Raw genomic sequence first — 15,464 nt, forward strand, 5'->3', positions numbered from 1 at the left:
GAGCAGATGACATTCTTGTGAAGTCTTCCAAACTGCAGAAAGATAAGTGTATACACAGCAACCCTTATTATGCAGTAGTAGATCTATCTTAGCATTCATGTGGTAGTTAAACTTTCTTCCTCAGCAAAAGTCTCTCAAGCTGTGAGCATCAAGAAAAACAGCAGAATAAATGCTTTGCTTTCCTATCAAGCAATTTCAGACTCATGAATGATGAAGCAGAAAGAACTCTACATTCTTATGGCTTCTATACAGTAGAAATAGGCTGCTGAGTATTACTGATTAACTCGTTGTGGGCAGAAAATTGTTCCTTAAGCTTTAGGATTAGCTTATTCTGACCAGGAAGAACAAAAATAACACAAAGGCAAACTGCTTGAAATAGCACCAATTCCATTAATCTCCTCATCGACTAGGATGTATTAATTCTATATAGGTCTCATTCAAAGACTTTTCCCAGCAGGTTAGGTTTAAAGTACCAATGACAGGAAAAAATAGAATTATGCACTAAAGATTCTAGAAAATACAGGCCGCCCTTATAGATCCATTTACTTCTTTTTCCTAGATGGTCAGGTCACCTTACTGTTTTTTTTTTAACATCTGAAAAAAGAGTCAATAAAATGAGTTTTTGTGCCACGGCAGCTTTTTGCTTCTTTTTAGTTCTTAGACAAGGGGGTGTAATTCAGTGATTACAAAAGGTACACCTTTACATATATTCAGAGTTGAATTATGTTGTGTTATGAGAGAAACCTAGGAATACAGTACTGGTAACATGTAGTCCTATCAAGAAGTGCCTCTGAACTGTTACTGTATGTATGACCTATGACTGACTTTAACTTTTGAAAAGTGTGTACTGTACACATAATGATGTTTTATCCTATAGACAAGAAGCACTGCAAAATGAGTATCACAACTATAAGAAGTGAAAACAAGCAAACAAATTTATGTGAATGCTTGGTAAGACTAGGAATCCCATTTAATTACAGGTCTGGAGTAGAGCCTGAGAGTTTCATTTCTTACCATGTCTCAGGTAATGTTAATGCTGGTAGTCTGAAGATCACACCTTGAATTAGCAAGATCACCCTCTACTTGGAGGAAGATAATCAGCAATCTATCAAGGTGAAGCCAGATAAATCACGGAAATATAACAGGGATGTAGAAATTGCTTGTACTAAAATAAACTAGCTCCTTACTTGGGTCTAAAATGTAACTAAACATTGGGCAAAATTCATAGTATTTCTATCTTTACTGTCTCTGTCTAATTTGGAACCACCTGCTCCCCTTTGTATGTATTTATGTATGTTGTAATAGTTGACATTGTCAACTTGATAGGATCAGAATCACCCAGGAGCCAAACATCTGGGCATGTCTGTGAGGGAGTTACTTAACTGGGTCTGAGGTGGGAAGGCCCACACTAAATTCCAAGGGTTGGAATGCTGCATTCAAAAGGAGAAAATGAGCTGAGTACAGCTTCTGTCTCTCTCTGTTCCTGGCTGTGGATGCCTCACATTCTTGCTATCATGATTTTTTTTTTTTTTTTTTTTTTTTTTGCCACAGTGGACTGTATTCTTGAACAGTGAGCTTAAACAAAACTTTTCCTCCTTCAAGTTACTTTGGTTAGGTATTTTATCACAACAAGGGGATAACTAATATTCACATTAAACCTGTCAAGGTGCATCTATCTAAAATCTACAATATCTAACTGGTCTCATTCTTCTTCAAAGCAAAAGTCACTAAGGTAAGAATAACTGTCCACCTTACTATCAGCATACTACAATGACCAACATATTCCTGATCTCCAGTAGGTGCCTAAATGTCTTGAGTCAAATCTTCCTAAACCTGCATTCACCATGGATTTCAGAATAGCAGACCCTCACAGGACAAACTCCTTGAGGCAATTATTATGATGGCAGGTCTGTAGCTTAAGCATGAGAAACAACTCATTCCTTCAAATAATGACTCTTTGGACCACCTTTAGAAACAGAACTGGGAGAAGGGTCACAGACTATGCTTTGGCCAAGACAGTTTAATTATGCTTTTCTCTAAACCCATGCCACAATTTTCCTCTATTTAAACATAAAGCTAATGTCAGTATGTGAAGATGAAATTGGGTCACTGTACCCTTTATCGGTTTCTCTTCCCAATGCACACTGATTAAACCCCCTTTGTCTGCTTTTCACTATTAGTATCACTTGTTTCTTTAATTGATGAACTGTGATGGTTGGCTAAGTGTAGCTTGCTGGGCTAGCTGGGGCCAGGGCTTCTGTCTTAAAACCCCAGTTACAGAAAAAAGAAAAATTGGTGTTTGTTCATCAATGCCCAGTCCTTGAAGCTGATACTGGCTTCTTCTTGAACTAGCAGTTCTGAACTTACCTAACACTGGAATCACTTAGGAAGCTTTAAAATACTGCTGTCTGGCTCTACCTAAGAAAGACTCTTATTTAATCTACCCACCCACGGTACAACTTTGGTATATATAGTTTTAAAAGCTTCCCAGACAAAGTTGGGAATCACTGCCCTAGTTGTAGATACAAACAGACTTGAAGACTAAGGGCAGCTTTCATTTCCTTCAACATTATGATCATTTTAGGTAAATGGTCAGAAAGATAATTATTATTCCTTTAGGTCTTCTTTAGAAAATTAAAATGAGGAAACAACACCAATAGCCTCCTATGAAGGAGGAAAACCCAAGAGCACGCTGGTAATTTGGACTCTGAATTTTTGATTCTTTAAAGTAATGTGACTGGTATAATTTTATAGGGAAATTGTGAGAACATGACATGATTTGTTGTCCTATCTCCATCACCTGACCTTTTGGGTTTCAGTTTCTTCATCTATAAAGTGCAGAGGCTGGCTAATATAAGCTCCTGCAGTATGGGAGCTATCATTAGATTTAGCCTACTTTCTTTCCTCCATAGGTCTTACTCTTCTGTTGTCCCACATAACAAACTGAAACAAATAGAAACCTATTTTAATTGGCTATAGGCTTTCCTGAGATTCTGACTATTATTAATTTTAACAATTTTTGTTAATTATAGATGAATTTTTTACATTTTATCAACTGTGACTCAGAAGTGACTTAAGTCACTTTATGACTGAGATTCTCTAGTAAGTGATTCAGTGGTACTTGTCTGTGAGCACATTCTAGAGCTGTGGTTATGATAATCTTCTATGAGCTGCATAGAGACAAAACAAGACAAAACACAAAAAATAGAACTAATCAAAATCCAGGCTAGAATCTATGCACCACTTAAATGACATCTTCCAGATAATAGTCCATAAGGCAGATCTAGCCACAGACTGGAAAGTCAGGATGAGTTAAACCTCGATCAAATGACAGTTGTCCTTATGTTATATAGTAAGCCGTAGTCAGAGGTTTTGCTTCCCATGGTCAAATACAGCCTTAAAACCATGCCTGGAAATTTTCCAGAGATAATTTATAATTTTTGAACACCATACTATTATGAGCTTTATGCTGTAACGCTTTTCAGTCCTTCCCGACTGTGAGCCTGTCCTTTATCTGATATACCAATATTATACTGTATGAATTTAAAAGTATGTTTGCAAGAAAGAACTACATACAGGGTTCAGTACTATTAAGTTTCAGGTATAAAATGGGGGTAATGAAACCCATCTCCCATGGGTAAATACACTTTTTACTTGAATGTAGTTAGACAAAGTCATAAGAGATATTGATTTTGTTATTTAAAATTCCTTATTATGCATAATTACTTTAGCTCTCTTGATCTTAGCAGACTTCTGGCTGAAAAAAGCAACCAGAAATAGGAAAAAATCATCACTATTATTTATATGTAATTAGACACAGGTAGGTAGGTAAGTAGGTAGTACTCTTGATTCATTTCCCAGGAGATAGTAAACACAAACACTATTACTTTTTAAGTTTTTTAAAGCTTTATTTTTAGTTTACATGTATGAGTGTTCCGCTTGTATGCACGTGTACACATTACATGTCTGCATGCCATGGAAGGCAGAAAAGGGTGTTGGATCAACTGGAACTGAACTTACAGTTGGTTATGAACTGTCATGTGGGTGCTAGGAATTGAACCTGGGTCCTCTGGAAGAGAAACCAGTGCTCTTAACTGCTGAGCCATCTCTCCAGACTCTAATTATACCTTTTATTGCTTCAATATGCACTATTATTTTATTAGATTATTTAAATTTTGAAAGCCCCTAAAAAACAGAAATCATGCACAAACATTTACAGAAACAAAATTTGATAGAAACATACTTATCCTGATGTTTTGTAACTACTTCTACAACTAGCATATAAATTATATGAAATGACAGTAACTTTCTTATAATTCCCCAATCTCTATGACTTGCAGACAACACTTCTCTTGTGCACTGGACATCACAGGATACTTAGTACAAAGTATCTCACATAGTTCCTGGTATGTACTTTAAAAGATGCTCTTCTGAACAAATTTTAAGTCAGTGACCATTGTTCTTTTCTTTCTGTTGCCTCAACTTTAAGAGGCTTTTGCTTACTCTTTTAAGATAAGCCTCAGGCCCTGTCATGTCTTTCCCCCAGGAACAGGGAAACAGAACAACTGGGAAGGGTTCTGAGGCCAGTTGGATAGAGCTAGGCTTTAGAATGCAGATGGTGGGCTGGCAGCACATGTGTGTGCATATAAAGAAAAGCCCTCTAACACAGGAATCTCAATGGGATGGCATTGGTAAACTATACTCCTCCGAAGAGAGGGGCTGCCTTAATAATGTTTTCTCAAAGCTGCTCTTCTTAGAAAAATGGTGGGCTTTGATATTTATATGCTTCTTGGAGAACTCTAAGAAAGCAGCCTCATATTTGAGTTTTCAGCAAATTTCTTTTCTTTGCCTACAGTGTTCTGTATGATTTGTTTCTGATAGATAGTATGGATTCACATCTGGGGCAGAGCTGAGCCATGTGCTCTGATACATATGCTGGTGTGAGAATGTGTGGAGATGTTTACTTGACCTTCTGGTCTCAAATGATGCCACCCTCAACATCTAGGATCTGCATAATTGTCCTGATCTCACTGACAGCTCAGCACCACACTGCAAACTGCATCAGGATAACGGCCAACGATTTTTTACTTATTTTGAGATAGTCCCCAAGAGGAACTCCTGGACTCTTGGCAGGCTCTGTTAGAAGGGATAGAAAGATAGGATCCATAACAGTAGAAAGCCCTTCATTGACTTTATAGTCCAGACTCAGCTTTAAATCTGATTGCCTGTGAACTCAGTTACCAGTTGGGTAATCCAAACAGGGTACTCTTTTTTTTTTTTTAATTATTTTTTTAAGTTTCCATGTTAGCAAAATCAAGCAATTCAACATGTATTTTGTGATGCTGTAGTCAAAGTTAAAATATAGTGCTGAATCTTCCACATGGGCAACCAATTAGAAATATGATCATAACTGTTTTTACTTTTTGTATGTGCCTATGTGTATGGTATCCCCACATGTATGTGTATATGTACATATAACAAGGTTTATGTGTAAGTGCATGTGTATGTGTACATGTCTAAGGAGGCTTTAGGCAAAGGTCAGGTGTCTTCCTTGATTGCTTTCCACCTTATTTACTGAGGCAGGTTCTCTCACTGAGCCCAGGGCTCGCTATCTGGGCTAGTCTAGCTAACCAAATTGTTCTTTGGATACTGTCTCGGATTCTTTTTGCTGGAATTACATGCAGCCTGCCATGTTCACTTGATATTTATGTAAGTTCCAGGGATATGAGTTCTAGTCCTCAAGCTTATATATCAAGTGCTTTATTACTGCGTTGTATTGTTTCTCCATGTCATGCTTCCACTCCACTCTGTCTCAATCCACTCAGAGACACAGGTCCTAGAGTCTGCCCTGTTCCTAGTCGGCACTGCTTTGTTAAAAGGCCAGGGAAATGAACTTGATCTCTGGCAGCTAGGTGTCCTCAGTTTAACAAGATGAATGCTAATGATATACCCCTGAAATCTTTCTAGAAATAATGACAAAAGATAACCCCATAAACCTACTTACAAACAGAGGTGACTCACTTATCTTTGTTAGCTGGGAGAAAAAATCAAACAGGTAAAAGAATCCCACTAATAAATCTAAAACCTCATTAGGTTAAATATCTTTTCAGCCTAACTTAACCAAAGGTTGTAAACTAGGAACTAAGCTGATTTGACAGAGTTCACCTGTTGCTGCTTTTTTTTTGCTCACTGATGGAAAAATTATGAGTGTTAAGCTACCTGTAAGTTTTTAGGAGGGAAAGAGAAGCAGGTGCCTGGAGAATTTCAAATTGAAGTTCTGTGTGATCCACAATTTTCTACATAAAGTACTCTTCAAATATTAACCAATAACTGAAGGAAGTGAAGTCAGATAGATGTAGACTTTTTCCTCTCACTAAATAGGACATGACTACAGACAAGGTGTAGAAGGCAAAGTACAATTGTATCAGAGTGGAAAAGACCTCTTTAAGAATCATTTAGTCCACATCTTGATTCCGCAGGTGAAGAGGAAGTAATTTCAAATGCTTTAAAGTGCTTGCAGAGGAAGGGATGGCAGTAGGCATGTGTGTGATGAGTCCTCATGGGACTCACTGATAGGAACAATGAAGAAGATAAAAGAGTACTTGTCATACTGTTCTTATTTTGCAATCTTCCCCAAGTACTGTTCACTGTTTTTCTTTTCATCTCAATGACTATGACAGCTGTAATGGCATTTTGAAATACTATTTTATTGTGAAAACAATTTTAATAGTGTAAATGAGACTTCCTGAGCACCTGTGTACAAAGCTATCAACAGTGAAAGAAAGCAGAAAAATACATGAAGTCTTTTCTCTGTTTCCCCTCTGAAGAGACCAATGACTTCTTCTGCACTAAGAAGACCTAGCTGAGCAGTGGGGTCCTCTTTCTTCTTTTGATTTTGGTGCTAGGCTCTTCTATTCTCTACTTCTGGGGGGATGAGGAAGAACTTTGGAGTTCCAGGAGAACATTCTTCACACTTATCCAAACATAAACTTTGATTTTGGGAACCTCAAGCTCGGGGCTATGAACTGGCCAACTTGCTTCAACTGGACCTAAGTCTTCTTAGACATGCACAGTTCCCGATGAAGGATCAATGTTCTGCCACTATTTGGGTGATAAATTTTTATAAAAATCTTGTACTACAATATCAGAATTTGAATGATTATCTGGCTTTACGTCAAAATTTCTATCTTTGGCTCTTAAAAGCCATATTATCTCTTTCTTTGCAAATCCATAGAGACCTTTAATCAAATTCATAGATGCCTTCCTCTCTAATTTTCTTTTAAAGTCTTATCAAACTTTTGGAATCTAAGGTCTGAAAAATGAACTTAGCAACTTGCTACTTTATTTTGCAAGTATGCTGTTCTCTCAAACGTCATAAAATAATAATCAAATCATAGTCCTTTTCAAAGAATAAGAGCAATTTTGAAAAGCTGATCAGGAACCAGTGCCAGGGCATTTTCACAAATTCTCTCATTAAGCCTCACAAGAATCCTAGTATTCAGGCCTGGCGCCAAGACTGTTTGTTATATAATACAGAAACACTTGCTACAGAATTCTGTTTTAAAATTTTTCAAAAAAGATTTTTTTTTTTTTGGTTTTCCAGAAACAGGGTTTCTCTGTGTAGCTTTGGAGTCTGTCCTGGAACTCACTCTATAGACTAGGGTGGCCTTGAACTCACAGAGATCCACCTGCCTCTGCCTCCCAAGTGTTGTGACGAAAGGTGTGCACCACCACTTCCCAGTGTCCTGTTCTTTTAAGATAGTGTAGCTGAATCTCTACTTTTATCCTGTGCTGGCATTTTCAACTTTTCATCACTAAGGAACTCTCCTTAATTTCTCCTACACACTTCCTTGTATTGAACAGGATGTATTTTAAAATTTAGTACCTTGATTTTCATTTCATTTAGAGACATATGCAATAACTGCCAGTCAAAGCTTCTAAGGGTGGATAGACTGTCAGCCTAAAAACAAACATCAGGCTATTCAGGTGGCATGCAAAACTTAACAGTGGGTGAAATGAATACTTTACAGTGGGTGAAATGAATACCCATGGTCTTTAAACACTTTTTATTCATTTCTTATTATGTGTATGAATATTTTGCCTGCATGTATATCTGTGTACTGCATGTGTAGGTGAGAAGAGGGCACTGGAGCCTCTGGAATTGGAACTGTAGACAGTTGTGAACCTCCCTGGGGGTGCTGAGGATAGTACCCTTTCCTCTGGAAGTGCAGTCAGTTCTCTTAACTACTGAGTCATCTCTCCAGTCTCCATGGTCTTTTATAAAGTATTAAAATCTTCCCAGATCACTGGGACTTGGCTGGGACTATAGATTGGTGACGATTTGGCTAAGGTTACTCTCCATCCTATAACTATAACTTTATATTTTTTCTTTAAAGCCACGACTTGGAGCAATCTGGTCATATCTGACTGAGTCCCACTTGGGGGTGGTTATACACCTTGACCATAGTATCTCACTCTTAGGGCAAAAAGGGACTTTTGCACCTAGGGAATTCCTCTGCAGCCACACCTTATAAGATTTCTTCATAGCCTTAAGCTACCATAAAGAAAATCAAAGACTTTACATTTTGGTTAGATTGTATTCCTGCAAGATTAAGCATTACATGAAAATAATAGGAACAAGGAGGGCATGGCTCCTTATAGATAGTACTATGAAGCCAAATATTTTAATCCTGGTTAAATTTTGCAAATGTAAAACTGCATGTGGTAGTTTGAATGTATCTGGCCCCCATAATCTCATAGGGAGTAGCACTACTAGGAGATGTAGCGTTGTTGGAGTGGGTATGGCCTTGTTGGGGGAAGTTTGTCACTGAGGAGGTGGGCTTTGAGGTTTCCTGTGCTCAGCATACAGGCCGAGTATTTCAGTTGACTTCCTCTGCTGTAAGGGATAGCACTTTCAGTTATTCCTCCAGCACCATGTCTGCTTGATGCCACCATGCTCCCCACCATGATGACAATGGACTGAACCTCTGAAAAATAAATGAGTCCCCTCAATTAAACGTTTTCTTTATAAGAGTTTCTGTGGTCATGGTGTCTTTTCCCAGCAACAGAAACCTAAAACACTACAGGAGGCCAACAAAAATGGATGCTCTGGTTTATAAGTTTCATAGAAAGTATGCTTTCTGTTCTGGATGATTGCCTATAAGAGTTCACACCTATAGAAGCTACAAAGTAGAAACAATGACATTCAAGGTCCATCTCTTTCCAGATTCCAGGAGCTTCACAGGTAACATGCCATTTAGTTACCAAGTCTGTTAAAGTGAAAGGCAGGGATCATCACTATTTAATAGCAGTTCTCAAGTATGAGAGACAAGACTCTTGTTGAAATATAAGAATAGTTATTATCATACAGAGGAGCTGAGACAATTGATGGGGGCTAAGAAAAGAGAGTATGGTGAGACAATTAAGGGGGGCCTGGAAAGTGGCAGAATTGGGGTGTGAACCTCCCAAAGAGTCAATAAAAGAAGTTATTAAAGAAAGACAGAAATAGAAAAGAAATTAAAAAAGAGTATGTTGGCAGGCAAAATAATAGGATTTACACTGTATCTTCCTGCATTTACACGACATAACTGCACACACCTCTTTACAGTTGTATAAAATGTACACTGATACAAGAGATGTGAATGTAGAAAGAACAGGTTGCTGTTCACATATATATGCACTAACATAAATCTATATTTACCTTGTATTAGAACATCTACAATATAGACAGAAGCATCTCTTTTCAAAGTAAAACCCGACTACTTTGGAAATACTGGAATAAATAAGATTAGCCTATTATTTGGAAATGAAATTTCTTATAGCTGTTTATTGAAAATTTACTTAGCATAAACATGGTGCAATCATTTTCTTCTTGGTAATTCAGTTATGAGAGGCAATGGTACTACTCTGTATCCCGTAGCATCTAGAAAAGTACTCGTAAAACCAAATATTGTTAAGTGTTTGTTGAATGAATAAATGCATATTTTATATTGTATGTGGTACACAATTTTGGAGGTACAAACCTACTTATACAGATGTTCTGGCTATTTTTAAAATAAATTTATATAAAGGACACCTGAAGAAATTTACCAAAGTTATTCTAGTTAGGTGTTAATTCAAATAGCATGATTTTTTTTGAGGGGGCATTTCACTATATGAAGATATAAGAGTTGAGAGATTTATGACAGAAATAATGATGGTGATAAAGGTAAGATTATAACCATGGTTCTGAGAACAAAGACATTAAATACACATTAATAATTAGGAGAAGTGCTTCAAAGAAACTGAGTGACTCAAAATACATTACAATGGGCAAGTTAAATTTGGTGCCAGGAAGAGCCCCGATGTTCTGCAGAAAAGAATAAACCCTAGCATTCTGTTAAGGACACGAAAACAATTCTATAGATAGCTTAGTCAATTCCACTTGGAAGGAAGGTGCCTACCTACAAGAGTAAATTTTTTTCCTCCAGGGCATCCAGGAAAGGGCCCATTCACATCATGTGGGTGAACATACTTGTCGCAGGAGGCCATTTTATTTTCAGTTTCTTCCTACTGTATCAGGATCATTTGTTTTTATAACTCAAGTAGATATGTGGTCCTTGCTCACACTGCCTGTGTTATTATAAAACACCTTTCCGTACGGCTCTGCTAAAATGGAGAGCTCTAAACAAATGATCTCTTAGGGCAATGTCTCCTTAATATAAACTGCATTTAATAAAATTGGCAGTGACTCTGAAAAGAAAAGGATAAGATATATTCATAAAAATGACTGAAAGAAATTTATGATTAGTATTTTACAAGACAGTTCAGATTCCTATTTCCTATAATGTTTAAGAGCTTTCTCAAAATTGTATTCTATGTTATTACATTCTTAATTAATTTATACAGAGAATGCTCTACTGATACTATTGTAGATTTTAATCCAAACGTCTTATTGGCACAGACAGTGTGTGCAGACCGTGAGAAAAGTGGCATAGGATACAGTGCTATCACTGGCACGAGGGTATTTGGCTCTAACATCTGAGCACTGAAAAGGTCTAAGAAGTTTTTCTGTGCCACAGACTTCTTTGCTTTCAGTTTTTAATAGAACTACATAAAATAGGTTAGTGAAAACAAAAGTACAAAATCCAGGCTGTCGTTGTAAGAATATTCTCTCTGGAACAGACAATAGTAGATGCTAATGTTTCCCCTGAATGATACTGCCCTGCTTGCTAGTTGTAGCTGTTTGATAGGGACTACTGCTGAGAGCGACTGCACAAACCTGTAATACAAGCACAGGGAGGCTAAGGCAAGATTGAGACCTTGGGCTGTACCATTTGTTTCCCCAACAAAGGACACTGTCTGTTTGTTGTTACTTTTGAGACTATTATTTAATCACAGTGCTTCCCCTTACCCCTTCCTCCCTTCAAAGCCTCCTATATAACTCTCCGAAGGGACTCTAGCCTTCTTCACTATTCCTTTTGCCCTGTGAAAAACTGTTAGATTACGTTCCTAAGGCTAGCCACCAATTTATCCACTTTCTCCTCCTGAGGCTGACCACCAAGGTCTAGCTAAAAAAGTACTCAAATCCAGAAATTAAAAGCATTCTTCAGCTCACCTAATTGACATGTACAATTAAAATTAAATAACTCATCCTAACAGGGCTAATCTTTATAAACCACAATGCGCCTATGGGCCAAGTTTGTCCCCTCTCTATCCAGAGGCAGTTATTGGCTGCCCACTCAGGGACAAATACCTCTTGGTCTTCTTCCTTGTTCCCACCCCTTCTCCTTCAGCCTCTAACTCCTGTCTTTCTCATTTTTTCCTTTCCCTTTGTCCCTAGGGGGCAAACCTCCTTTGTGCTGAGAACTTGGGTCTTGGGGATCCTGAGCCGATACCCTCGCTACTCTCCTTGGGATACTATGATTTTAAAAATTATGACTGACATAGTTTCTGTATGTATGGTATTGGTGATTGAACCTGAAACTCTGCATATTTGAGGATAGAACTCTGTGCGACTGGGATATACTGTATTCTTATCATGAAAGGAGACATCCTTTAAACCTAGCATGTCACACCTTGAGATCAGAGGCAACCAAAGTTTTCCAGGAATATAAATGGCATAGGAATAAAAAAAAAATCAAATACTGCTGCAGGAAATACAATGGCTTACTGGGTATCCTAGCCTTACACACAGGACTACAATATTCTTCATCAGACTATAAGAGTACTACTTACTAAGGACCTCAGGTGTGTGTGTGTGTGTGTGTGTGTGTGTGTGTGTGTAATTTCCATTGTTAGAAGTAGAAAAACATGAAAGTACACATTAAATATGTATTAATTGTCTACTGTCCTTCAGCTAGACCAAGTAGAAGCATTGCCAGGATTGATCCTTGCTATTTCTTATACAGTACCTGTGACACAGTAGTTGCTCAGAAACTATTTGTGATTTATTAAGCTCATGAAGTATTAGCAATAAACAAACACTATGATTTAATCTGCTGTTTAAGCATTAAGCAACCCCTTCTAGAGGAGAGGTTGACTGAATGAAAAAGATGTTCAGACTCTCATTCTTTCCTCTCAGGGTGGAGTTTCTGGATTACCTGCCTTTGTTTCTACTACTCTTCTTTCTAGGGGTTTGTGTTGAACATGGAGATACAAGATCTAAAGTTTTTCTCAGTTACACATTTCTCAGAACAGGCTTAAGATACCTTGGGTTACCAAAGAGGTCCCCAACTCTTTACCTCAGGAACATCCTACGTAATGAAAACAAGGGTGCTTCAAAGTTCACTAGAAGAGTAGACACATCAAACTGCCTGATTGACAAAGAAAAAACGTACTACTTGATCTTGTTATAAATGGAAAATTTTAGACACGTTAGAAAAGAGGCAGTAAGTTATGGACTTTATCCTCTGGAAGTGATGCCAACCAGAAAGGATTTTAAGTGTCAGCAGATGATGTGCTTTTATTCTCCCTTTTACTTTTATTCACAAAGAAACTGAAGGCATATGGCAAAACACATCATTAACTTCTTATTAATTTCATAATATGAAGGCAACCAGTTAAAATAGTCAGCTACAACTTTAAATAACTGAGCTTACTGGGTATTTAATGAGAGATTTAGCACAGCAGGGTTTCTGTTAAATTAAGTTGTGCTTTCACGTCACAGTGGGAAAACAGGTGTATATTGGTTTAGAATTATGGGAATGTTGACTAATTTTAAAGTTTGTAATCAAACAGCAAGGTACCCTGTAATTTTTTTCTTCAAGAATATGCATTAATCTTTTATGACTGTCCCATTTCTTCCTGTCTACCAAAGGCTCACAACTGAAAGGCAACTACTTTCATGTTTTCCCGGCATCTGTTAAGAGTGATGATTGTAAGACAAAGCTGCACATAAATGCAAGATGCGAGATTCTATCCGCGTCAACCACAAGTGATAAGGCAAATGTAGCAAGTGTGCACAGTGTAAGAATCTTACTAATAATATCTGACTTCTCAAATTTTTGTTTAACCTGCTTCAAGTAACTGAGCCTAAGAGAAACTGAGATGAATAAAACGAAAAATATTCAAGACTGTATTTTCTAAGCTCCCAGTTTATTTATTTAAAAAATTAAATTTATTCTTTATTTTATACATATGGATGTTTTGCCTTGGTACCCATCAAGGAGGTTAGAAAGCAGCATCAGCTCCCATGGGAAAGCAACCATGTGAGTGTTGGGAACGGAACCTGGGTCCTCTGGCAAGGCAGCCAAGTGTTCTTAAATGCTGAGGTATTTCCCCAGTCCTTGCCCCACAACTTATGGTCCTTAGTTACAGGTTTCCAAAGTCTCTATTCTTAAATTTCACATATAGAATTTTAAGAAAAGAAAAACCACACAATATTTGAAAAACATACAGAAGGACTATTTGTTTGTAAGAATCAGAGTTAAAATGTCCTCCTAGCCACTCCAAACTGCAGCTGTCAGCACTTCTGGCATTTCAATACATTTTACTCATATTTATCCTGGGTTTCTAGTAAATTGTACTAATCATCAAATTATTACTGGTATGTAAATGGAAACAAATACTGACAGCTTGAAATCTTCTGTCAATACAAAGCCATAAACTGGGCACTAAAATAGTGACCTGTGGTCAGTTGACTTTATCAACAATCTCTGGGTTTCTGGAGAACACCTTTGTAGAGGAAGACGACAGGAACCAAATTATGTTGTATCTAATTATACTATATTTTATATGGTAAATAGTAGTTCATGACTAAAACTTTTTAATGCATCAAGAAGGGATTTTGTGTGCTATTAATTGTAAAGCATTTATTAAACTTGAAATTTTTCACTTACATCAAGAATGAAGCTTAAATTCTATTACTTTTTAAGTCAGTGAGGAAAGAAGACTTAACAGAAGTCATCTTACTAAAAATCACTTGAGAAGTTTTAGGAAGAAGTAGTTCCACTGAAGGGATCATTCTGCCAATACATACTTGCTTTTCTATCCTTTGATTTGCTCAGATGAAGAAGAGGAAGCCAAGCAGTATGGAGAATAGCCGTATTCCCTAATTTTTGCTCTTGGTGATCACTGGGTGTAGTGACAGCTGCATGTAATCTCTACATTTGCCCACACACTAGAGGTCAACATGGGATGCACAGTGAGACCCTGTCTCAAAAACCCATCTACCTCAAAAGAAGCCCATATTTTGAAAATCTTTTGCTAAGCACCTTTCTACTACAGACATTGTAAGTTTTTCAGTGGGCCTAACATGAATTACACAATTCTATCTTTTGGGGAATATTTATGTGTGCCTATATCAGTATGTGATGCACATGGCTTTGTGAATGTATACAGGTAAGTAAGCAAACAATGAAATTATACCCTAAAACAGCATTTTATCATTCTTTTCTTTTTACCAAAACATGTTTCAGTAAAATCATGGTACATGGAGTGTTTACCGCAGGTCCTTTATTATAACAAATACATATCATTATGATATTGAATTAATTCACCACTGACATTTAGGTAAATGGAGAAAATATGTCATATAAACAGGAAAGGACAATTTGTACTACCATGCAATATATAAAAGTCCCACAAAAATCTGATAAACCTTGATGAAAACGTCATATGCAACAACAGTTCATTTCTAATAATTGTATTAATCATCAGCTATTACCAGGAAGGACATGAAAAAAAAGCACTGCAAGTTTCTATTTTCTGTTCTATCCCAACACAAAGGCACACACTCGGCATTAAAACACTGACTTTGTTAACCACCATTGACTGTTTAGAAGTCATTAGGAGCTTTAATATTATGTCTATAAAGAACACATTTGGTCCTTTCAAATGAAAATCTAAGAACAAATTTGAAAAGGGGCCCCTGGAGAGAAAAAGCTTTTCCCTTTCCATTTGCTCTCCTTGTGTGTGTGTTCCCACCACCTTTAAAATCTTAACCCACCCAACACTCTTTGGCAGCTGCTGTACCACCTAGTGGG

General features: G+C 37.3%; 1 protein-coding gene across 16 annotated transcripts in view; it reads right to left on the reverse strand.

Annotated features, from left to right (window-relative positions):
* Celf2 (CUGBP Elav-like family member 2) overlaps positions 1-15,464 on the reverse strand; it is a 520,719-nt gene that overhangs the window by 105,078 nt on the left and 400,177 nt on the right. The gene's annotated exons all lie outside the window — the stretch shown is intronic.

This window comes from Alexandromys fortis, unplaced genomic scaffold, assembly GCF_014885135.2.
Source record: "Alexandromys fortis isolate MF-2015 unplaced genomic scaffold, M_Fortis_MF-2015_v1.1 scaffold_69, whole genome shotgun sequence".
Classification (NCBI taxonomy): domain Eukaryota; kingdom Metazoa; phylum Chordata; class Mammalia; order Rodentia; family Cricetidae; genus Alexandromys; species Alexandromys fortis.